Source organism: Mesoplodon mirus (assembly GCF_964341445.2).
Source record: "Mesoplodon mirus genome assembly, chromosome: 2".
Taxonomy (NCBI): domain Eukaryota; kingdom Metazoa; phylum Chordata; class Mammalia; order Artiodactyla; family Ziphiidae; genus Mesoplodon; species Mesoplodon mirus.
Window position 1 is genome coordinate 46,744,069 of NC_138977.1, and position 22,197 is coordinate 46,766,265.

The following is a 22,197-nucleotide window of genomic DNA, read 5'->3' on the forward strand; positions in this document are numbered from 1 at the left end:
CAGCTGACTTCATCAATACAGAAGGCTGAGTAGTGGGTGGGGAATGGCCCACTATGGGGAGTGCTGGTCAGGTGTGTGTCAGAGGAAGACCCTAGATTCATGGGAAAATAAAAGTAGACAGTATCATTGTATATGACAGGGAGGTGGCTCCCAGGTACAGAGGTACCCCAACACCTGGAACTGTACCACATATATATAGAACCAAGGGGCCTGAAGAGCAAGTCTTGGGAGCAGTACAGTGGGCCTGTGTCTTAGCTTGGGCTCCTATAACACAACACCATAGACTGGGTGGATTAAGCAGCAGAAATTTATTTCTCACAGTTCTGGAGGCTGGGTATGGTCAGGTGCCAGCATGGTCAGGTTCTGGTGAGGGTTCTCTTCTTAGCTTGCAGACAGCCACCTTCTTGCGGTATCTTCACATGGCAGAAAGAGTATGGGAGCAAGCAATCTCTCTAGTCTCTTCTTTTAAGGGCACTAATCTTATCATTAGGATCTCAGCCTCATGACTTCATCTAAACCTAATTATCTCCCAAAGACCCACCTGTAAATATCATCATACTTGGGGGGGTAGGGCTTCAACATATGAATTTGAGGGGCACTCAATTCAGTCCATAGCAGCCTAAGTACTTGGGTTGGAATCCCAATCTTCATTTCATAGCCAGGGCTTTGGGCAAATTATTCAACCTCACATTGCCTCAGTTTCCTCATCCATAAGATGGAAATAGAAATACAAGTCCCTGCCTCAGGATGCTGTTGTGAGGCATGAACAAATACAATTAAAGAATCTGGACCAGTGTCTGCAGCATGGCAACTGTGAAATATAGTGTAAGTTATTTTTGTTATTAGCTATAATTATCCAGAGAGGTGAGGGCAAACGAAAACCCTTAATAAATAAAGTGAAAGCTGAGCTTTGCACTTGAACCCAACCAGAACACCCACTTTAGCTAGGTCAACATTTACCAGTGGCCTCGGGAGTTGGCAGCAAATGACCTGGAACCAGCCTATGTGCCGTCACGGGTCTGCCCCGACACACCTAGTCTCCTGTGCAGAGCATCAGGCTTCCTTTGCCACCACCTGGGCCTACCTTGTACTTCCTGTTCTCTCTCAACTGCCACCTTGTCTTAGCATTTCTCTGTGTCTGTCATTTTCTCACTTCTCAGGGGAAATCTTTAAGGGTTCTTGGCAGCCATTCTCTGGTGGCTAAAGAGCCCTATTCCCTCCTCAGGGTGGCTTCCTAGGACTAGCTGCTGCCAAGGGGCTGCCACTCATGCTGGTTCTTCCTCTACTTGGATCCCCAGAGCAGAGGTCAGCAGGGCAGCCACCAGAACAGGAGATGCTTGGGGGAGAGACCCACAACCAGGGCAGGAAGTCCAGAAAGTACTGCAGTCTTTTTAAGCTCCCAGATTCCATTTAGCTTTGTTCTCCCTCCTTCTTCCAGACCTATCAGACCCAACACCCCCTTTTAAATACAAATATTTTATAATTCTCAGGTGAGTCTCCAGGAATGAAATGCATAGATAAAACCATCTACCTGTATACTTACCTTCAAAGAACTAATATAATGCTCTAACTGTGCTATAAAGCAGAACTAAGGAGAGTGATTTATAGATATTTCAATATGTAGATGCTCAGGCATGACACTGTTAGAAGACAGTGTTTGTCAGCTCCTTGGTTTCCAGGCAGACCCCCATGAATACAACACGCACAAATGCAAGTGGTGGGCCACTGGTGATTTGATTTTCCAAAATGGTGGACATTTCCTGGAAAATTCCAAATAAAGTTCAATTTTGCCTGGATCTACCTGAGAACCACTGCTCTCGGCTGTTTTGAGAAAAGCTCTGTGTAAATGGTAAAATATTCATGCATGCCCATTTCCCTGTCCAACTCCAAAGGGCCAAGTAAGAAACAGAGGCCTGGGGATCAGAAAGAATCAACTGGAGTCAAGACAGACATTCAAACCCTGCTGTACCACCTCCTTTGATGTGACCTTGGGGCAGTTATTAACCTTTCTAACCTTGGCTTCCTCATCTACAAAATATGCATAACCCACCTGGGGGCTTCCCTGGTGGCGCAGTGGTTGAGAGTCCGCCTGCCGATGCAGGGGACGCGGGTTTGTGCCCCGGTCCGGGAGGATCCCACATGCCGTGGAGCGGCTGGGCCCGTGAGCCATGGCCGCTGAGCCTGCGCGTCCGGAGCCTGTGCTCCGCAACGGGGGAGGCCACAACAGTGAGAGGCCCGCGTACAGCAAAAAAAAAAAACAAAAAACCTACCTGATGTAGTTACTGCAAGGATTAAATGAAATAACGTGTGAAAAGCACACTACACAGGACCTGGAATATAGAAAGCTCTCAGTAAAGGATTTTAGAGTGACAAGTAGGCAGGAAATAGTGTAGGGAAGGAAAAAAACCTCTTTTTCCTCTACCCATCTTAGGTTCTCCAACTGGGGTCCTGTAAGCTGGCAAAGACAGATTAACAAGGGAAAAACGGAAGTTTATTAACATGTGCATCACGCATGTACACAAGGGAGCACCCAGCGATGAGTAACCCAAAGCGGGGGTTAGAACTTGGGCTCATAGCCTAACTTAGGCTAAAACAAAGGAAAGGGGTTTGGGGTTTCTGGGTGTGGGAGACCAGTCATGGGAAGGTGACCAGAGAAAGCACAGTAACAAAGGCAGTTTAGGAAGGCTTGTTATGCAGATTCAAGTCGTGCCTTCTCCATTGGTAAGAGTTGTTAAGAGCCCTCCTCTTCCTGGTACCAGAGAGGGAGACATCTGTTCACAAGTGGAAATCTTTACAAAAGGAAAACTTATCCCCTGTTTTTAGAACTTTTCCTGCATCTACTGGGTCTCAATGGCCCTAGCTCAAAATAACTCAGATGCCAAAGAGGCATAATTTGGGGTGGCATATTCTGGTGCCCTTCAATAGTCAACAAATATTCACATCAGAGCTCTTGGTTCAGATGGTTCCTGCCTCCAAAGGTGTGACTTGCAGTGTCTCCCCGACACCAGGAACTAAGCCCAGGAGAAAGACAAGTCCAGCTGGGGAGCTGTCCCCTGTTTACTTTGCCCTTGGGGAACCAGGCTCACTGACTCACAGGGCTCAGTGGGTCTCCAGTGGCTCCTGGAGAAGCCTACAGGGTCACCCACCACCCTGTGGGGTCAGGACCCCTGGAAAATACCTCAAGGGCCTCTGTGGCTGAAGAATATTGACCACCTACCATGAAGTTGGGGTGATACGGGTCAAGAAGCAGCCAGGATCTTGGTGGTGTCACGTGCTTAACCAGAGCCTGATTTTCTAGGACACATACGACCATTAGGTATTCCTGCTTTAGGTATTTTTTGCTCTTGAAATGTCCATCTTCTGACCTAGACAGCTGTGCAAGGCGCTGTTCAGGTCAAACTCACCCTGAGTTGCATCCGGTTTATGGATCCTCTCAACAAATATTTAATGAGTAATCACTGTGAGCAAGGGATGAAGCAGTAAGCAGTGCAGGCAGAAATCCACTCTTTTTATTTGATCTCTTAAATAGACTATGAATTCTTCTCTATCTGTGCTCAGCTCAGAGCATGATGGTAATAATAAAAGATAAAAACATATAGAGGGCTGCCGTGTTCCATGCACTATTTTAAGTGCTTCATAAGTGCACTTTTAAGTGCATGTTCTCATTCAAATTTCATAATCACCCTTGAAATAGCTTTTATTTATTTATTTTCAATTTATTTATTTTATTTTTGGCTGCGTTGAGTCTTCGTTGCTGTGCGTGGGCTTTCTCCAGTTGCGGCGAGCATGGGCGACTCTTCGATGCGGTGCGCGGGCTTCTCCTTGTGGTGGCTTCTCTTGTTGCAGAGCAGGGGCTCTAGGTGCATGGGCTTCAGTAGTTGTGGTGCTCAGGCTCAGTAGTTGTGGCTCGCGGGCTCTAGAGCGCAGGCTCAGCAGTTGTGGCGCACAGGCTTAGTTGCTCCGTGGCACGTGGGATCTTCCCGGACCAGGCCTCGACCCCGTGTCCCCTGCATTGGCAGGCGGATTCTTAACCACTGTGCTATCAAGGAAACACGAAATAGCTTTTAATATTATCTCCATTTTATAGATGAGGAAAATGAGGCATGAAGAGGTTAAATAATTTGCCCCAGGTCACACAGCTAGCAAGTATCAAAGTCAGTATTTCAAGTCCCACCTGCTCCTGCACCTCTGTGCTCTACCTCCCATGGTACACAGTGGGTGTTTAATAAATAAGGGAAAGGCTGAATGATCAAGACATCATCTATGTATACGCATGTACATGTTTATTTATATAAATAAAAAAGTTTCACTGGTGCTTTCAGCACCTCAGCACGGCACAGTGTGTGAGTCTTCTGGTCTTTCTCCATGGAGTTCTCACATCCCAGATGGTGACTAGTCACTGGTGTGTTCCCACTTTTTCCCCTTCCAGGGTATCTAGATTTACCTATAGGAACACAAAGGCACATGACATCTACGTTTCCTATACTCTGGAGATAAGATAGATTATGTCAAAATTTTTTCCCCATTCTTATACCCTTTTATATCCATTCCCTCTTTCAAGAAAGGATCTAAATTCATTTATGCTAAAATGAAGGTGACTAAGGGTAACTTAGGAATCAATACATGTTCAGAAGCGATGTTTAAGTTACTGACTCCAAGGCAGGGAAAGACAGAGAGACTAAATTGGATAAGGGGAAGGTCCTTCTGCTCAAGAATAACTCCACAACACATTCTACCTAAAAAAATATTTAAGTTTAGGTTTTTGTTTGAAGACGCAGAGAAGAGCCCATGGGTACAGAGGGAGATGGAAAAGGAGAACAACAGAGATCTGACTCAGAGTCTCCAATGTGCTGCTTCTTACGTCTGAAATATTTTTTCCTTCCACCCCTCACCCAGAGCGGCCCTGATCCTCCCTCAATACCTCTTAACTGCTAGTCATCCCTGGGAGTGTAGTTTAAGCAGCACTTCCCTGACCCTCCCTCCCCCCCGCACCAGTCAAGTCAGATCATCCCAGATACACTCACATTCCCTGCACTTCTTTGAAGCACTTTTATTTTTCTTTAATATTTATTTACTTACTTACTGGGTTGCACCAGGTCTTAGTTGTGGCAGGCAGGCTCCTTAGTTGTGGCATGTGAACTCTTGGTTGTGGCATGCATGTGGGATCTAGTTTCCTGACCAGGGACTGAACCCAGGCTCCCTGCATTGGGAGCGCAGAGTCTTAACTCACTGCACCACCAGGGAAGTCCTTATAATAATGTTTTTAACATTTATAAAGTCAGAACATTAATATCACCTTCAGCATCTTAAACACGCTTATTTTGGTTTTGTTTTCTAATCGATTCTCTCTCATCAGCCATGTATAAAATGATTTTTCCTTTTCTAGCATTTTGTGGAACATTTTCAAAGTTTTCAATTTATACCACTAAAGAGTGCCCCATTTTCCAGCTCTTCTAATTACATGTATGGATATGACCAAATTGTCTGGTAATATGGTCTAAAAATATACAGAATTGATTTTCCAAGTCATATTTGCCAATGCCAGATGAATTAGGCCTTTAGGTTATTTTAAGATACTTTTAAAAATATTGAAATACATCTTCTGGCAATCTTCACAATTAAATAAACCACTAGATACTTTTACAAAATGGTACTAGGCAGTAGGTGAGCATCAGGGACGAATGCTCAGCCAAGGCCACTTACGAGGTCAAAGTATTTTGAGATACAAATCCAATTTTTATAGGCAAGAATTTTTTCTTGGGATTTATCTGAATTTGTATATTTTTGGTTATGGCCTGCATTTGGTCAAAGACACCTATAATGTTCTTAAGATAAAGATCTACTTTGCAAAGCATCTGTGAGGGTAGTTAGCAGAGCTGTTTGGAGACTGGATTTCAGATTCATTGTAGCTTTGCCCCTTTGCCTGAGATCAGTGGTTAAAATGAACTTCTGACACATGGTCAGAGCAGGGTTCAGATATTGGCGGTATTATCTTTGGAATTGTAATTTTTGTAGTTCTTACGTGTATTTCCTAGGGCTGCTGTAACAAATTAGCACAAACCTGGTGACTTAAAATGATAGAAGTTTATTATCAGAGCCCAGAAGTCAGAAGTCACGGTGTCAGCAGGGCCATGCGTTCTCCAAAGGCTTTCAGGGAGAATCCTTCCTTGCCTCCTCCAGCTTCTGTTGGCTCTTGAAGTTCCTTGGCTGGTGGCAACATAATTCCAGTCTTGCCTCCATCTTCGCAAGGCCTTCTCCCCTGTTTCCCTGTGTCTTAAAACTCTCTTATTGGGTTAAATCCAGGATGAACTCATCTGGAGATCCTCAATTATATCTGCAAAGGCCCTATTTCCAAAGAAGGTCACAGTCACAGTACTGAGGGTTAGAACTGGTACAGGTCTTTCTAGGGAACACAGTTCAACCTGCCACACTTACCAAAGTCCATTTAGGGCATGTCATGTATCACACCCACCCTTCTCATCTATCACAATGTGCTCCTTCAGAGGACCCGGTGGCGGGTCAGAGGTGGGCCAAGTCACGAGCTCAACATGATACATCTTCGAAGACTGTCAGTTAGTTTCCTGGAAAATTTTTTTTTTTTGAGAAAAATTTAACTGGTGATTGAAAACATGTTAATAGTATAATAAGCATATTGCGGCATATAGTTCAAAATTCATGTAAATATTTAAGATGAAATGGGAGATTCCAGCATATATTTCAGTAGGCAATGGCTTTCCTACTAGGCCTCTAGAAGAATGGCATCCACTCTTTTGCTGGCGGGGTACCTCAGAGTGAAAGTTTGGGCTTTGTCATCACAGTCCCCATTATTCATGAGCAACCTAGAAGTCTATAACATATAATTTGTCATTTTGTGGAAACTTTAATTGTGTGTTGCTGTTGACTGATTTATGGAAACAAAGAACTAACCTAGCAAGTCAGTCTGGCTGGTCACCCAGCATAGGCATCTAGACTCGGCAATATTGTTCCTGGTTCTCACCCGTTCTGTGGGAGATAGAGTAAAATACAGGGTCATGTGTGAATTTTAGAATTTGTACAAGTGATTTATTCAACATATATTTCTTGACCAATCGTATGGGGATACAAGAATGATTCCCCCAAAAAGAAAGAATTCTTGCTCTTTCCAAAAAGGTAGATAGATAGATAGATAGATAGATATAGATATATGTCTACTATATATCTAGAATTAATGGGAAATATGAGCATACATACCATCGCTGCCCATTTGGCTTAATCAGGATGGACATTGCTAATTGATCTTGGTGCTCTTTCCTGCTGAGTCCATGTTTTAGTCTGCTTGGGGTGCTGTACAAAATATCATAGACTGGGTGATTCAAACAATAAGAACTGATTGCCCCCAGTTCTGGAGGCTGGGAAGTCCAAGATCAAGGTGTTGGCCAAACCATTCCTGGTGAAGCCTCTCTTTTTGATTTGCAGATGACCATCTTGTATCCACACATGGCAGACAGAGAGGAAGCAAGCTCTCTGGTGTCTTGTCTTATAAAAGCACCAAGCCCAGTCATGAGGACTCCAACCTCACAACCTAATTACGTTCCAAAGGCCCCACCTCCAAACTATCACATTGGGAATTAGGGTTTCAATATATGAATTGTAGGGGGACACAAATACTTAGTTCATAGCAGTCCAGTTATGGCTTCAGGAGCAAAGGACATCTGTGCTTCCTGTATGCCTTCTTCATAGGGCTGGTATCAGAAATGAGAGCATACTGTTTTAACCACTGATTTTGATAATTTTATATTCAGAGTGATGCTTTCTATTTATACATTTTTTTTCATGAGATACTTTTGGCATTATTATTCACTTAATTCATCCAAGGGATTAAAAACATTTTGGAACATTACGGGATGTCACAAAGGGCCTAATGTGAAGATTTAAGTGGAAATCCTCTGAAGTTAGAAAAAAAAAAAAAAAGGTAATTTTAGCCAACATACACACATAGCTGAAAAGATGTGTGTTTTTGCGGGGAGGAGATAAAAGTCAAAGTTGAAACCTGGCTTGCTCCTGGGGTCTGGCTGAGGGGGCGTGGGGGTGGTGTCAGGGGTAATTTTGCACATGGGCTTGCAGACCAACTTGCACCGTCTCTGAGGCCCCAGCAGAGGAGGAAGCTGGGATGAGAAGGCCAAGGTTGGTTCTGGCTGCAGAGCAGAGACACAGACACAAGGCAAGAGAGTGTGTGAGGCCAGGGCTCCGGTGAGAAGGAGGGATGGGGACAGAGACCGCTTCTGGCCCTTGACTTGCCCTGAGTCTGTTTGCACATTTCCCATTTTATCCAAGACATTATGTATCTTGCCAGAGCCACACTCTTAGTATATGTACTTTGAGTAGCTCTTCTCCACATTTTGAGTAATAGGTATCCATTTGGAAAGGAAGCAACAGACCAAAAGAAAAAAGAGGTTCTAAGACAACTTCACTTTTCTGTTTATAGAAAGCGGTGCTTGGTTTGCCAGAAGAGAGCAGTGACAGCAGTCCTGGGTACAGAAAAAGCTACTATATAGTTCAGATGCTGGTAAGTCAATAATAGCATTTATGTTTCCTAAAAGAATTGTTACTTTGGATCAGGGTTTCTCAATAGAGGCACTATTGACTTTTGGGGCTGGATAATTCTTTGTTGCCGAGTTGCCTTGTGCATTGCAGGATGTTTAGCAGCATCCCTGACCTGTCCCCTCTAGATGCCAATAGCCCCCCTATCCTCCATATGTGACAGCCAACAATGGCTCCAGACATTGTCAAATGTCTCCTGGAGGGCAGAATTTCTCCCAGGTTAGGAACTTTTGTTTTAGATAATTTACAAGAGAAGTCCATACTTGAATTGTTGAAACTTAGCACTCTGGTAATATTTGAGGGACTGGTAAAATATGAGTGTGTCTGAATTTTTCAAACCTCTTGTGTACTGAACCCAAATAGAAATGTTTCGGATTCAGCGAGAACAGATTTTTTTTTTTTCATGTAATATTCTTCTGTCATATGAGAAAAATTCGGTCCTGGGCTAAGTTTAGAAGATATAAAGCTGAAACTAACCATTTCAATTCTAATATCATCCTGAAGGAAATCCTAAAATAACAACTACACCAACAAAAAATTTAATCATTTAGGACATAATGACTAGGATGTTTGTAGGCTCTGACTCTTGCCTAAAAAGCTCTGTGGCTCCCTTAGCAAGACCAACAGAACTTAGGCTCAAGAAAAACTTTGACCTATTTATAGTTTTTGTTCATGGCACTTTACTACTCTAATGGGAAACTGGTGATGAAAAATAGGTCAATGGAGACAAGAAGGATATAAAAATATTAGACCAAATGAAAGGACACTGATGAGTCATGGGGTTTGTGGAATATAGCTCACTTGTGCCAAAAAGATTTCTTTGTTGAAGATGTCCTACCATTGTGACACACGGTAATAAAGGGGAGAAAAATGAAAGGACAGAAAATATCTAGCCCATCTTAACTGTTTAGTCAAAGCACCAGCATGCAAATGATTCTGGTGGTGGGTGGCAATGACCAGGGTACAGCAGGGATCTAAGGATGCTTTAGGACCTTTCTACTTGGGGACACTGACATGGACCTGTCCCCAGGAATTGCTTCCCCATTCTCTAAGTTTTGTATCTCAGAGGACAGATGGCATTCAAAATGTAGGCAAATCAGGCAAAAGCCAAACCAGTTTCCCAGTTTAGCCCAACTTCAACCACACTTACCCATTGCATGTCACCCCAGCCTCAGATGCTCCCTTTATCTCCTACAGAAGTCATATGTGCACTGCTCCCTCAAAAAAAAAAAGAGGTTCTTTTAAGCCAAAACTGTCAATTAGCATGGCGCTGCCTGTATACTCCAGCCAGGAAGTGCCTTCTCTAACTTGATCTCTCTGTCATTCTACTTACAGCCAATTCAAAGACTAAAAGAGCGACCAGAGAACACTTAGGACAGGAAGGCAGCGCACTTGCTAGCTTTGTGGCCTTCCAGTGTTTTTGGAGCGCCAAGATGGAATAAGACCCACTGTCAGCATGGTGGCATGTGTCCAGCTTCCGCCAGTGCCCATCATTCCTAGACAGAGTCCGTCCACCCCTGCTCTTCCCCTGTTGGGAAGCACAGCTCTGGGAGGCCCTGTTCTTGCACCCTCTGCCCAGTCCAAGACATCAGAGGGAAATGGAGAGGCCTCTGTACCGGGGAACCTGGGGACCTACTGTGGTGTGTCAGCCAGGTTTCCCCTGACACCCCAAGTTCTGACTGCTCCAGGTCTCCCCACAAAGGGAGTACTTCACAGCAGCAGCTTCCCCACCTCCCCTCCCCCCGCCCACTAAGGAGCCCTGAGGAGATACATAAGCTGAAGTGTTCAGTGCTCCCTTCTCTTGGGAGAAGGCCCAGACCCACATCTGCCTGTGCCACTGTCTGCGTGTGGAAGCAAATTTCAAGGGAAGCGTTCAAAGCTCAGGAGCTCCTGGTCATAGTCAATCACCCCTGGGGATGTATCCTGTGAACCTATTTTTATTACAGGATTCACCTCAATCACCAACTCCCGTAGAAGTGAAGTTCTTTTTTAAGGAAATGCCATAGAACCAGGAAAGCGATGTTGGCACGTACACTTTGAGGCAATTTCTCACTGTTACCTAAAAATAAAACAGCACAACTTCTAAACCATCTCTGAAAAAAAATTTTTTTTTCAGCCAATTGCAGGCAAAAGTGGGAAGCCATAGGAATTTGCCATCTGTTGCCCTGTCCTATCTTTTTATTTTTGCATTTTTTCCCCTTGCCCTAGGGATTGGAATCTCCTGTTCTCAAATTGTCTCTGCCAAATCTGGATTCTTTTTTTTTTTTTTAATAGATCAAGTCTTGTTAGTCTTTTTGTAGTTTTAAAAAATTTATTTAATTTATTTTATTATTTATTTATTTTGGCTGTGCCGGGTCTTAGTTGCAGCATGCATGCGGGATCTGGTTCCCAGCCCAGGGTTCGAACCTGGGCCCCCTGCATTGGGAGCAAGAAGTCTTACCCACTGGACCACCAGGGAAGTCCCTGGAAAGACTCTGATGTTGGTCATTTATGCTTTTAATTCCTACAGTACTCTTTAGACTACTGAGATAATTTCAATGTCGTTGGTCTCCAACACTTGAGCTGTGGCCACCAGAGTAAAAGAGAAAGCCCAGATGATAACAGAATAATTCTAAATTGCAAAATTCTTAAAAGAAAAGCCTCAGAAAAGAGCTGTTTTAGCAGGAAATTTTAAAAAATACATCAGTTTTTGGGACTTCCCTGGTGGCACAGTGGTTAAGAATCCGCCTGCCAATGCAGGGGACCTGGGCCAGTAAGATCCCACATGCTGCAGAGCAACTAAGCCCATGCGCCACAACTACTGAAGCCCACGCGCCTAGAGCCCATGCTCTGCAATAAGAGAAGCCACCACAATGAGAAGCCCACGCACTGCAACGAAGAGTAGCCCCTGCTCGCTGCAACTAGAGAAAGCCCGCACTCAGCAATGAAGACGCAACACAGCCAAAAATAAATAAATTAAAATAAATATATTTTAAAAAATAGAATAAAATAAAAATACATCAGTTTTCTTCTCAGTTAAATCAAACAGAGTCTCCTTCAAATGGAAATAGCTGCATTGACAACATATCTTCAGAGAGTGAATTGGTAGAGATGATAAAGGAGTGAGCATGAATTAGAAACTAAACTATGCCACCTATGCAGACGGCTGGAATTGAAAACCTGCAGCAACTACTCAATTTGATAACGGTACAACTGACAGAAATTCACTCAAAAATTTTAGTGGTGCTTGTCTGCAGCAAATGAAATGAAAAACTTAGAGCTGACTCAAAGGAGGAAGCTAACCTACTCAATAAAACAAAAGTTGATCGTCTGTTAGACAGCTTCTGTTGCAGAAGGTAAAACTATCCTGTTTGGACAAGGTTGAAGGACAAAGCATATGTCTTGATAGAAACCTTTCTATGAACTGGTTGCACAAATCTTGAAACTGGAAGAAAGAATGATGTTAAATACATCAAAATGAGGATTTGGTTATTAAAACTTAATATATGATCAAGCAGCATTTTATGGGCTTAGAGCAGTGGTGTGCTGGCAAATGTTTAACTGGCTCTCTGGAAGGATAAAGCTCCAATCTGTGGTTTTTGCCATGACATCACTAAATACAGAGCTGTGAAGAGGTGTGCAGCAGCACACCATAGATAGTATTTCCTCCATACAGATAGATAAGAGTCAGCATAAACATCCTCAAGAGCACAGATAATAGTACAGTAATTAGGAAGTGTTGAATTGAGTTTAGAGTACTTATTACCTATGTTTTTATTTTTTTAATTGATTTATTTTTTTACAATTAATTTATTTAATTTATTTATTTTTGGTTGCAATGCGGTGCACAGGCTTCTCATTGCGGTGGCTTCTCTTGTTGCAGAGCCCGGACTCTAAGCCCGCAGGCTTCAGTAGTTGTGGCTCACAGGGTCTAGAGCGCAGGCTCAGTAGTTGTGGCACACAGGTTTAGTTGCCCCGCGGCATGTGGGATCTTCCTGGACCAGGGCTCGAACCCGTGTCCCCTTCATTGGCAGGCGGATTCTTAACCACTGCGCCACCAGGGAAGCCCTACCTTTGTTTTTAATATAATTTATTTAATTGTAAGTTTATATAATTCAATTTTAAATAATGGCCATGTTTAAAAACCAGCTCACAAAATCCCTAAAAAATTAATGAGCAACTCCAGCACACCACTAGGCATGAAGATTAAATCAAAATGCAAAAAGCAGACACAAGGGAATCTTGCAGTACCAGAATGACTATATTATTGTATTTCTAGACATAACACAGAAACATTAAGAAAAGTTGAAAAATGAAAGTGGAAATAGAAATCCTAGTGCTTACAAATGTAAAGTACCACAGGAACTTTTCTATACTGTACTGCATGTAGGAAAGCATGTGTATTAATAAAGAATCCAGAAGAAGAAAGTAAAAGGAAATACACAGATGGGGCTGTCATCACCAAAGCATGTGTTAGAATGTGATGAAGAAATAGGAGAAAAGGAAGAAAAACACGCAGCTGGGCAAATACAGAGCAACCTGAAAGATTTAATGCAGCCCTTTTGTAATTTGGAATAATTTTTTGTACTTCAGAGTCTTAGACATCACAAAAGCTCTTGGAGTAAGAAACAAAAATTTTAAATGTAAGTTAATTCACTTGCTTTATAGACTTGCTGAGTTTCAAGGGAGATTGAGAGGAGAAAACATTTTCAAAATCCAAGTTAAGGAGCTGGGAAAACAATCACTTTCACTTTTTTCCTACTCTGCAATCTTCCACTCTGAAAAATAGGTTAGCATTTGAAGGGGATCAGGATGTGCCACCCCCAAATATGCCACATTGGCACACAGATTATTTTGAGCTGAAGGCAACTGAGAAGAAAAAGCTACAGGAAAGGGCTTCCCTGGTGGCGCAGTGGTTGAGAGTCCGCCTGCCGATGCAGGGGACACGGGTTCGTGCCCCGGTCCGGGAAGATCCCACATGCCGCGGAGCGGCTAGGCCCGTGAGCCATGGCCGCTGAGCCTGGGCGTCTGGAGCCTGTGCTCCGCAACGGGAGAGGCCACAACAGTGAGAGGCCCGTGTAACGTAAAAAAAAAAAAAAAAAAAAAGCTACATTAAAGTTCTCTGCTTTCCCCTTACCTGCCTGAAAGCAGGCTATAAATTTCCCTTTAGGAAGGTGTGTCCCCACTGTACCAGGAAGAGAAGAACACTCTTATCATCAGAGACTAGGAGTCAACACTGAGATGAGTTTGCCTAAACAAACTTTATTAAAATAACCCTTATCTTCCATTAGTTCTCCAATACATTTTCTAGTCACTTCTCTACAATTTATTGTCCTTTGAACCTCAAATCCCCTTTTCCTTTGTTAAAATGGTAATATATGACCCCAAGTCTAGACACTTCTTTAACTTTTCTGTGAACTCCTGTGCACATAAAAAACTAATAAATTTGTATTCCTTCTCTCCTGTTAACTCTGTCTTTTGTCAGTTAAATTCAGACCCCATTCATGAAACAAACCTGAGAGAGTAGAGGAAAAATTTTCCTCCTCCACACAGTAATGGTAACTCAGTGCCTTTCAAAGGTTGTCTAAAGGCTTAACTGTGCTTACTTGATAACAGACACACAGCCCATCACTAATATCCATTCCTTTCCATGGCTGACATCACTAATCAAGCAGGGTACCTTTTCCCACTGAGCAAAATGTGGTCTCACGATCTCAACCCAGTAGACCAAGCTGCCATACAAGGTGCAACCTACTAGCCAATTCTGGCTCAGGCACATCATCAAAAAGACCTTGAATAAATGAAGATCTGCTAAAAAGTAAAAACAACAGAAATTTCATGTGGTTATAAGAAACACACAGAAATAATCTAATCTACTACTGCAGAAAGTAATCAACTGCTTAACGTCAAACTTACAGCTGCAGGGACTTCAAAACCAAAAGCTGCTGTTGCACTAATTGCAAAATTTTCATCTAATACACAAGGGCTTGGAATAGATCCTAATGGTTATTTTACCTCCATTAAAGGCAATTGGATAAGCAGGCCATTAACAGTAGATTCAGCTTCTGTGCTTGTGCCCAACAGGAAACATTTATATTTCAAGGCTTTAAAAAATTTACCATCATTTAGACATAGTCAGTAGATAATTGGTGAGGCTGATGCAGTAATAAATGCTTAATAGATAAATCTTCCCCATCTGTAATTCTTCAATAACAGGGATAGATTTCAGTGTACAGATTTCTAAAATACAACAGTCCTCCAAGGTCATTTTCTATTCTAATATCCTTTCGACAATGAATGCAATTTTTAACTCATGCAGACTTATAATTCTCTCACAATTTGATTATATTTTATCAGTTTGGGTGATTTCAATTAAACAAAATAGGAAAGATAGAAAATAGAGACCAAAGCCCAAAACTTTCAAAGTTTTTTTTTTTAAATGCAAAGAATGATAAAGAATCAGATTTGCTGTAAAATAGCTAGCTAGTGGGAAGCAGCCACATAGCACAGGGAGATTAGCTCGGTGCTTTGTGACCACCTAGAGGGGTGGGATAGAGGGCAGGAGGGAGACGCAAGAGAGAGGAGATATGGGGATATATGTATATGTATAGCTGACTCACTTTGTTATAAAGCAGAAACTAACACACCATTGTAAAGCAATTATACTCCAATAAAGATGTTAAAAAAAAAAGAATCAGATTTGTTGCACGAGGACTCAATTGTTAGGTAATTAATAAATAGTAAGAAAACTTTCAAGAACAGTGACCAACAATGGGTCCGTTTTCATCCAAGTTCCCACAAATCACTTCTGAGAATGCTTTCAAGTCAATCTGAACAAAAGTAACCTCCTTTCTTAAAGAAGAAAAAGAAAAAATATTTACAATTATCACAAGAGCATAGGCATTATCACACTAACATAAAGCAAATGAAAGTCAGAAAGAATGAAGAAAAAGTATGGAGAACATGGCTCAAAAGAGTATTCATAAAAGAGGACTTGAAATAAATGTTTCTTTGCCCAAATAAACGTAAATACAGTGGAGCAGATTTGTTGGTTTTGTAGTGAAGACAGGAACAAGCTGTGGTGTCCCAAGCTCTGTTCCTTCTGGAGGCGTCATTATCGGCAGACCCTCTGTAAAGCTAAATATGGGTCAGAAGGGTTAAAATATTGTCAAAGGTTCTGCCACATAGGAATCTAGAAAAATAGTACAGATGAACTTATTTGCAAAGCAGAAATAGAGTCACAGATGTAGAAAACAAACTTACGGTTACCAAGGCGGGTAAGGGGTGGTGGTGGGATGGATGAATGGGGAGATTGGGATTGACATATATATATACTACTATATATAAAATAGATAACTAATAAGAACCTACTGTATATAGCACAGGAAACTCTACCCAGTGCTATGTGGTGACCTAAATGGGAAGGAAATCTAAAAAAGAGTGGATATATGTATATGTATAACTGATTCACTTTGCTGCACAGCAGAAACTAACACAACATTGTAAAGCAACTATACTCCAATAAAAGTTAATAATAATAACTTTTTTTTCTGTTACATAATTTGAAAGTGAGTTCTCTAAAAAAACAATTATTCCCTCCCAAATGGTTAATCTGTTTCCAACACACCACACATGCAACACACACAGACACACACACACACAGGAGAGAAAACTTAAAAACTCAAACAGAAGGAAACTCTGAGAACAAATGGACATAATAAACATTTTTGGTTTAAAAACTTAAGGAATGCTTAAGTTTATTATATGACATTTTACCCCATAGAGAAATTTTGACTCAGGAAGGTAAAGTTAGTGGAAAAGAAACAAAAATGAACCATACAGATCCATATTACTCCTTAACTAAGGTGGGAAATTACTTATCTCTGTATTAACAAAGATAAAATACCTAATCAGAGAAAAACAGTCATTATGATCAAAACAGATTTATCATGAATAAGCACTGGTGGATAATATATGAAAAATTTTAGTCCATTACTATTAATTGCACAAAATGCCGTTAATTAGCTACTTATAAAGGGCATTCCTTTAAACATTTTGTAAGAAAAAGGCCTTCTGAAGGGATAATGAATGTTCTATGTAAGTCACACATAAAACCAAGCAATCATATGCCTATGCCCCTAGATTTCATAGTGAAGACAGGAAAAAGACGGCTGCTCTCTCTCATTTTCTTAAGGGCTCATCATTATAACCCCAGGGATGGCTGGGAGAAATCATCCAAGATCATTCTACATGATGACCCATGAACTCTGCCTTCTTGAAGGGATGCTATAATGCAACCCATTCCATGGAATGCAAGTTCTTTATAATTTTTGAAGTCTCAGGCTTCAAAATTAATTACATGCAATTATTATTTGGTCAATGTCCCTAATTCTGTTAAATTTGTAATTACTCAAAGCAGATATTGACATCTTTGAAACAATGGGACAGAAGTTCTCAGGTTTCTAATTTGAACATGAACAAGTAAATAGAATTCATTTATCTAGTCAGTATTTATGGACTGCCCTCTATATGCCAAGCATTGATCTAGGCACTGGGATTCAGATATGAACAAGACAATTTTCCTGCCCTCACAGGGCTTAATTTCATCCTTGGAGGTGTAGAGACACAAACATTTGTAGACAGTGATTGGTGTTACAAAGTGAATAAAACAGTGTGATAGGATGGAGGTTACTGGTGTATTGGCTGTTAGGGCTGTCCTTCAATCCCTGTCTCATTCCCACCCCACCTTGCTTCTGCTTCATTCCTCTCTGCAGTTAACTTTCTCCACCTCTCTGTTCCATATCTGGTGTAGACGGCTACTCCACAGCCCTCCAGTTCACATCTTCCTGGTTTAAGAAGCTGGAAGAGAATACGAATATAAATTCCTGGAGCAGAGAATTTGGCCCATCTTGGGTCAGGGGTGCAACCCCTAGTCCAATCAACTACTATAGTCAAGACAGGAACATTTAGAAAAGAAAAGATAAAATTTACTTGCAAAGAGTACAAGGGAACAGCCTTTCCAGATTAAAACAAAAATGAAAACAAAAAAACCCACACAAATATTTAAAGGAAAAGAAACTCAAATTACAAAGATTATGACAGTTACACTTGTCTGCTCATGGTGGGAAAACAGCAACTTTCCCACATGACTATCAGTTTCACAAAGGTCATGATGTATCTTTAGATAGCAGCATGGCAAAAATCAGGGACAAAATTATTTTGGCTAGGGAGTCCAGGTTTACAGGAAAGTTAAGGCTTTATTATTGGAGATCAGAACCAGTCAGAATGACTCCATTTTTTTTTGGTTTATCTCAGGGTACAAAGCTTTGTCTTGAATTTGATATATAAAGTGCTCAGTTATACTGGAAGCAAGACCAAGTGTCAGCTTTTGTATCTACAATTCACAAGCTACAAACATAGCAGCCAGGGCCCATCCCCAGCTAAAGGAGGCAGTTAAGGGGGTTGCTCTGAGCTGAACAGACTTCCAAAAAAAAATGTTTACTGCTGCCTGGGCATGCTAAGCCAGGTTAAGCCTAATTACATAGCCACAGAAGACTATACTGCAGATTTCTAAGTCTTCACATTTGACTAGTACTTTCTATAAAACACCTTTACATGCCTATTTTTTAAAATAAGTACTTATTTATTTGGCTGTGCTGGGTCTTAGTTGCGGCATGCCTGCGGGATGTAGTTCCCTGACCAGGGATCGAACCCAGGCACCCCGCATTGGGAGTGCGGGGTCTTAACCACTGCACCACCAGGGAAGTCCCTCATGCCTATTCATACAGTCAATCCTCAAAACTCTGTTAAGAAAAGAATACTAGTTAAAACTTATTAAGCACTTAAGATATGTGCCATCAGTTCTTGAGCATTTACAAGCATTGTTCTCACACCTTTACACATATTAACTCCTAGTAATTCACTTAATCCCCATAATATTCCTATGAACATAAGGTACGATTACTATCTCATTTTACAGGTAATGAAATTGAGGCACACAGGGGTTAAGTAATTTGCCCACAGTCACACAGCTTAAAAGTGGTGTAGTTGGAATCTGACCCCAAGTAACCCAGCTCTAGAGTCCATGCTTTTACTCACTGTTCTACACCAGGGGTCCCCAACCCCTGGGCCATGGACCGGTACTGGTCCGTGGCCTGTCAGGAACCGGGCCGCACAGCAGAGGGTGATTGGCAGGTGAGCAAGGGAAGCTCCATCGGGCCACTCCCCGTCGCTCCCCATCGCTCGCATTACCGCCTGAACCTTCCCTCAACTGCCGCCCCCATCTGTGGAAAAACTCTTCCACGAAACCAGTCCCTGGTGCCAAAAATTTGGGGACCGCTATTCTACACAGCTTCTCTAGAAATGAATGTTATTCCAATTTTACAGATGAAGAAATAATCAGTACTCAGAGAGTAAGGTACTTGCTGAAGGTCAGTAATAGGAGAAGTGACCTCAAGTCACCTGAGTCTAGGGACCTAGAATAAGCTGAGATTTTAAATCCAGTCCTTTGACTTTAAGCCAGGTTTCTTTCAATACTAACAATAACAGCAGCAGCAGCAACAGCTGACACTTATACAGGGTCTACCACGTGCCAGGCACTGTTCTATATACTTTACATACGTAACTGATTTAACCCACGGCTCTATGACATAGATACTATTAGTAGTCCCATTTCACAGAGGAGGACATTGAGGCGTACAGAGGTTAAATAACTTGCTCAAGGCCATACAGCTGGAAAGTGGCAGAGTCAGGGTTCAAACTCAGGCAGTCTGTCTCCAGAATCTAGACTCCTAACCACGTCTTACACTGCCTCTTCATGCTCTACAACTGTCTTCCTCAGCAGGATCAGTAAGGGAAAAGACGGAGGTGAAGGACACTAACATTTACTGGTTATACTTTCACATGCGATTCACTGCCCCTCCCTCTCAGGACTGTTCCCACTGAAGGATTATACTCTGCATTCACATTAGTTTGGCCACTGAAATGTGAATGAAAGTGATGCCACTTCTAAGCAGAAGTTCTAAGAGCCACCGTGAGGTTCTGCCACCTCTCTTTTCCCTTTGCCAAGAGACCTGCCTGTCCGAGGAAGAACCTGTTTCTTCAGTGTTGGTCTTGGAATGACGATTTGGAGCAGAGTACAGATGACATGTTAAGGACGTGAACATGAACAAGAAGTATCCTTGGGAGACTTCTCTGGTGGCGCAGTGGTTAAGAATCCGCCTGCCAACGCAGGGGACACGGGTTTGATCCCTTGTCCGGGAAGATCCCACATGCTGCAGAGCAACTAAGCCCATGCGCCACAACTACTGAGTCCATGCGCCACAACTACTGAAGTCCATGTGCCCTAGAGGCTGTGCTCCATGACAAGAGAAGCCACCACAACAAGAAACCCGGGCACCACAATGAAGAGTAGCCCCACTTGCCGCAACTAGAGAAAGCCCGTGTGCAGCAACAAAGACCCAACACAGCCAAAATAAAAATAAAAAAAGAAAAAGAAATATGGTTCAAGAAAACAAAAGTATGCAGCATCCCATGATCTCCACTTCCTGGTATTCATGCCTGTGTGTAATCCCCTCCCAAGAGTGGGCAGGACCTGATTTGTTTCTAACCAATTGACTACAGCATGGTGATGAATGTCACTCTTGTGATTATATTACTTTATTTATTTTTGGCTACACTGGGTCTTCGTTGATGTGTGCGGCTTTCTCTACGTGTGGCGAGCGGGGGCTACTCTTCGTTGTGGTGCCCGGGCTTCTCACTGCAGTGGCTTCTCTTGTTGCAGAGCACGGGCTCTAGGCGCATGGGCTTCAGTAGTTGTGGCTTGCAGGATTAGTTGTGACGAGGCATGTGGGATCTTCCCAGACCAGGGATCGAACTATGTCCCCTCATTGGCAGGCAAATCCTTGACCACTGAGCCACCAGGGAAGTCCCTATATTACTTCGTATAAAACACAGTCTTGCTGGCTGACTGGGGCTAGAGCTTTCCCTTGCTGGCTTGATGAAGTCAGCAAGCATACTGAGGGAGCCCATGAGGCAAGGAACTAGGGGTGACCATTAGTTGCTGAGGGCAGACTTCCGCCAACTGCCAGTAAGAAACTGAAGCCCTCAGCTCTACAACTGTAAGGAAATGAATTCTACCAACAACCTGAATGAGTGTTGGAAGGTGATTCTCCTCCAGTTGAGCCTGCAGATGAGAATACAGCCTGGCTGCCACCTTGATTGCGGCCTTGGGACCAAAAGCAGAGGACCTAGTTAAGCTGTGCTCTGACTCCTGACCCAAAGACTAGGGAGATAATAAATGTGTGTTATTTTAAGCCACTAAACTTGTGGTAATTTGTAGTGCAGTATAGAAACCTAGGTAATACTTAAGCTTTTATTCAGCTCATCCTGCTTTTAAACAGGCTAACCATTTTTGCTGCCAAACAGTTGCCTACATTTTTTCGTTTTACAGGCTTTATTTATGCAACCTCATTTTGGGTCTAGAACACGAGGGTAAAAAAGAATCAGAAAAGTTCCACTCCATGTCCACCACAGCAACTAGTTTGCATCTCACCTTCTCCCTGATACTAAGCAACAAGTTATTTCACAGGGTATTAGCATGAAATGTCACAGAGAGGTGACAGAACTTGTTAAGACTCACAAAATGGTGAGTTTTACCCCTTTAGATATCCCACTAGATTCAGAGAATAATACACTTATTTAAATAAATCTAGAATTAAAAGCCAGAGCTGAAAAAAGACTAGCAAAGTAGATACTGGAACTCACTTGTTTACATTCTCACAGTAGAAAAACATAATTACAAAGTGGTCTCATGCTTTTGTAAGGAGCAAAATCAAGAGTAACATATAACTGTAGCAAGGTCAATGTTTAAGCTTTTTCAAACTAAAACAACTAGTCATGGTTGCTTAGAGTGAATATGGAAAAACCTATGTCTAGACAAAATGAGTCAATCCACAGGAAGGGAAACCACATTTAAGATAGATATGTGACATACCTTAATGTTTTTCTCTCTGGAAACATTTTTTTTTTCTTTTTTTTGCAGTACACGGGCCTCTCACTGTTGTGGCCTCTCCTGTTGCGGAGCACAGGCTCCAGACGCGCAGGCTCAGCGGCCATGGCTCACGGGCCTAGCCGCTCCGCGGCATGTGGGATCTTCCCGGACCGGGGCACGAACCCGTGTCCCCTGCATCGGCAGGCGGACTCTCAACCACTGAGCCACCAGGGAAGCCCTCTCTGGAAACATTTTAATTTTAATTTTGAAAGGTTATAGAAAATCCTAAAGTTTCTGAGTTGTAGACATAGAAAAACTGCAACAATAACTTTAGAGTTTCTGGAAGGGAAGCAAGTCACTAACCCACAAAAGGCACAATTTGATAAAATAACTTGCATTAAAATAAAACCATTCAAAGGATGTAATGTAGTTGTAAACAGATATTTTCTTTAGATAAATATCTTCTATTTGGTTAGCAGGGCAGATTCCTCAAAACAAACAAACAAAACAAAAACCAAACAAACAAAAAACCCCACAGTTTGATTAGGTTCACTAGTAAAGAACTAGTCTACGTTAATAGAATAATGTGTTTCATTAAAGCTATTTGAAAAGGATTAAGTTTTCATTTTCCAAAATTGCAGTAGGAA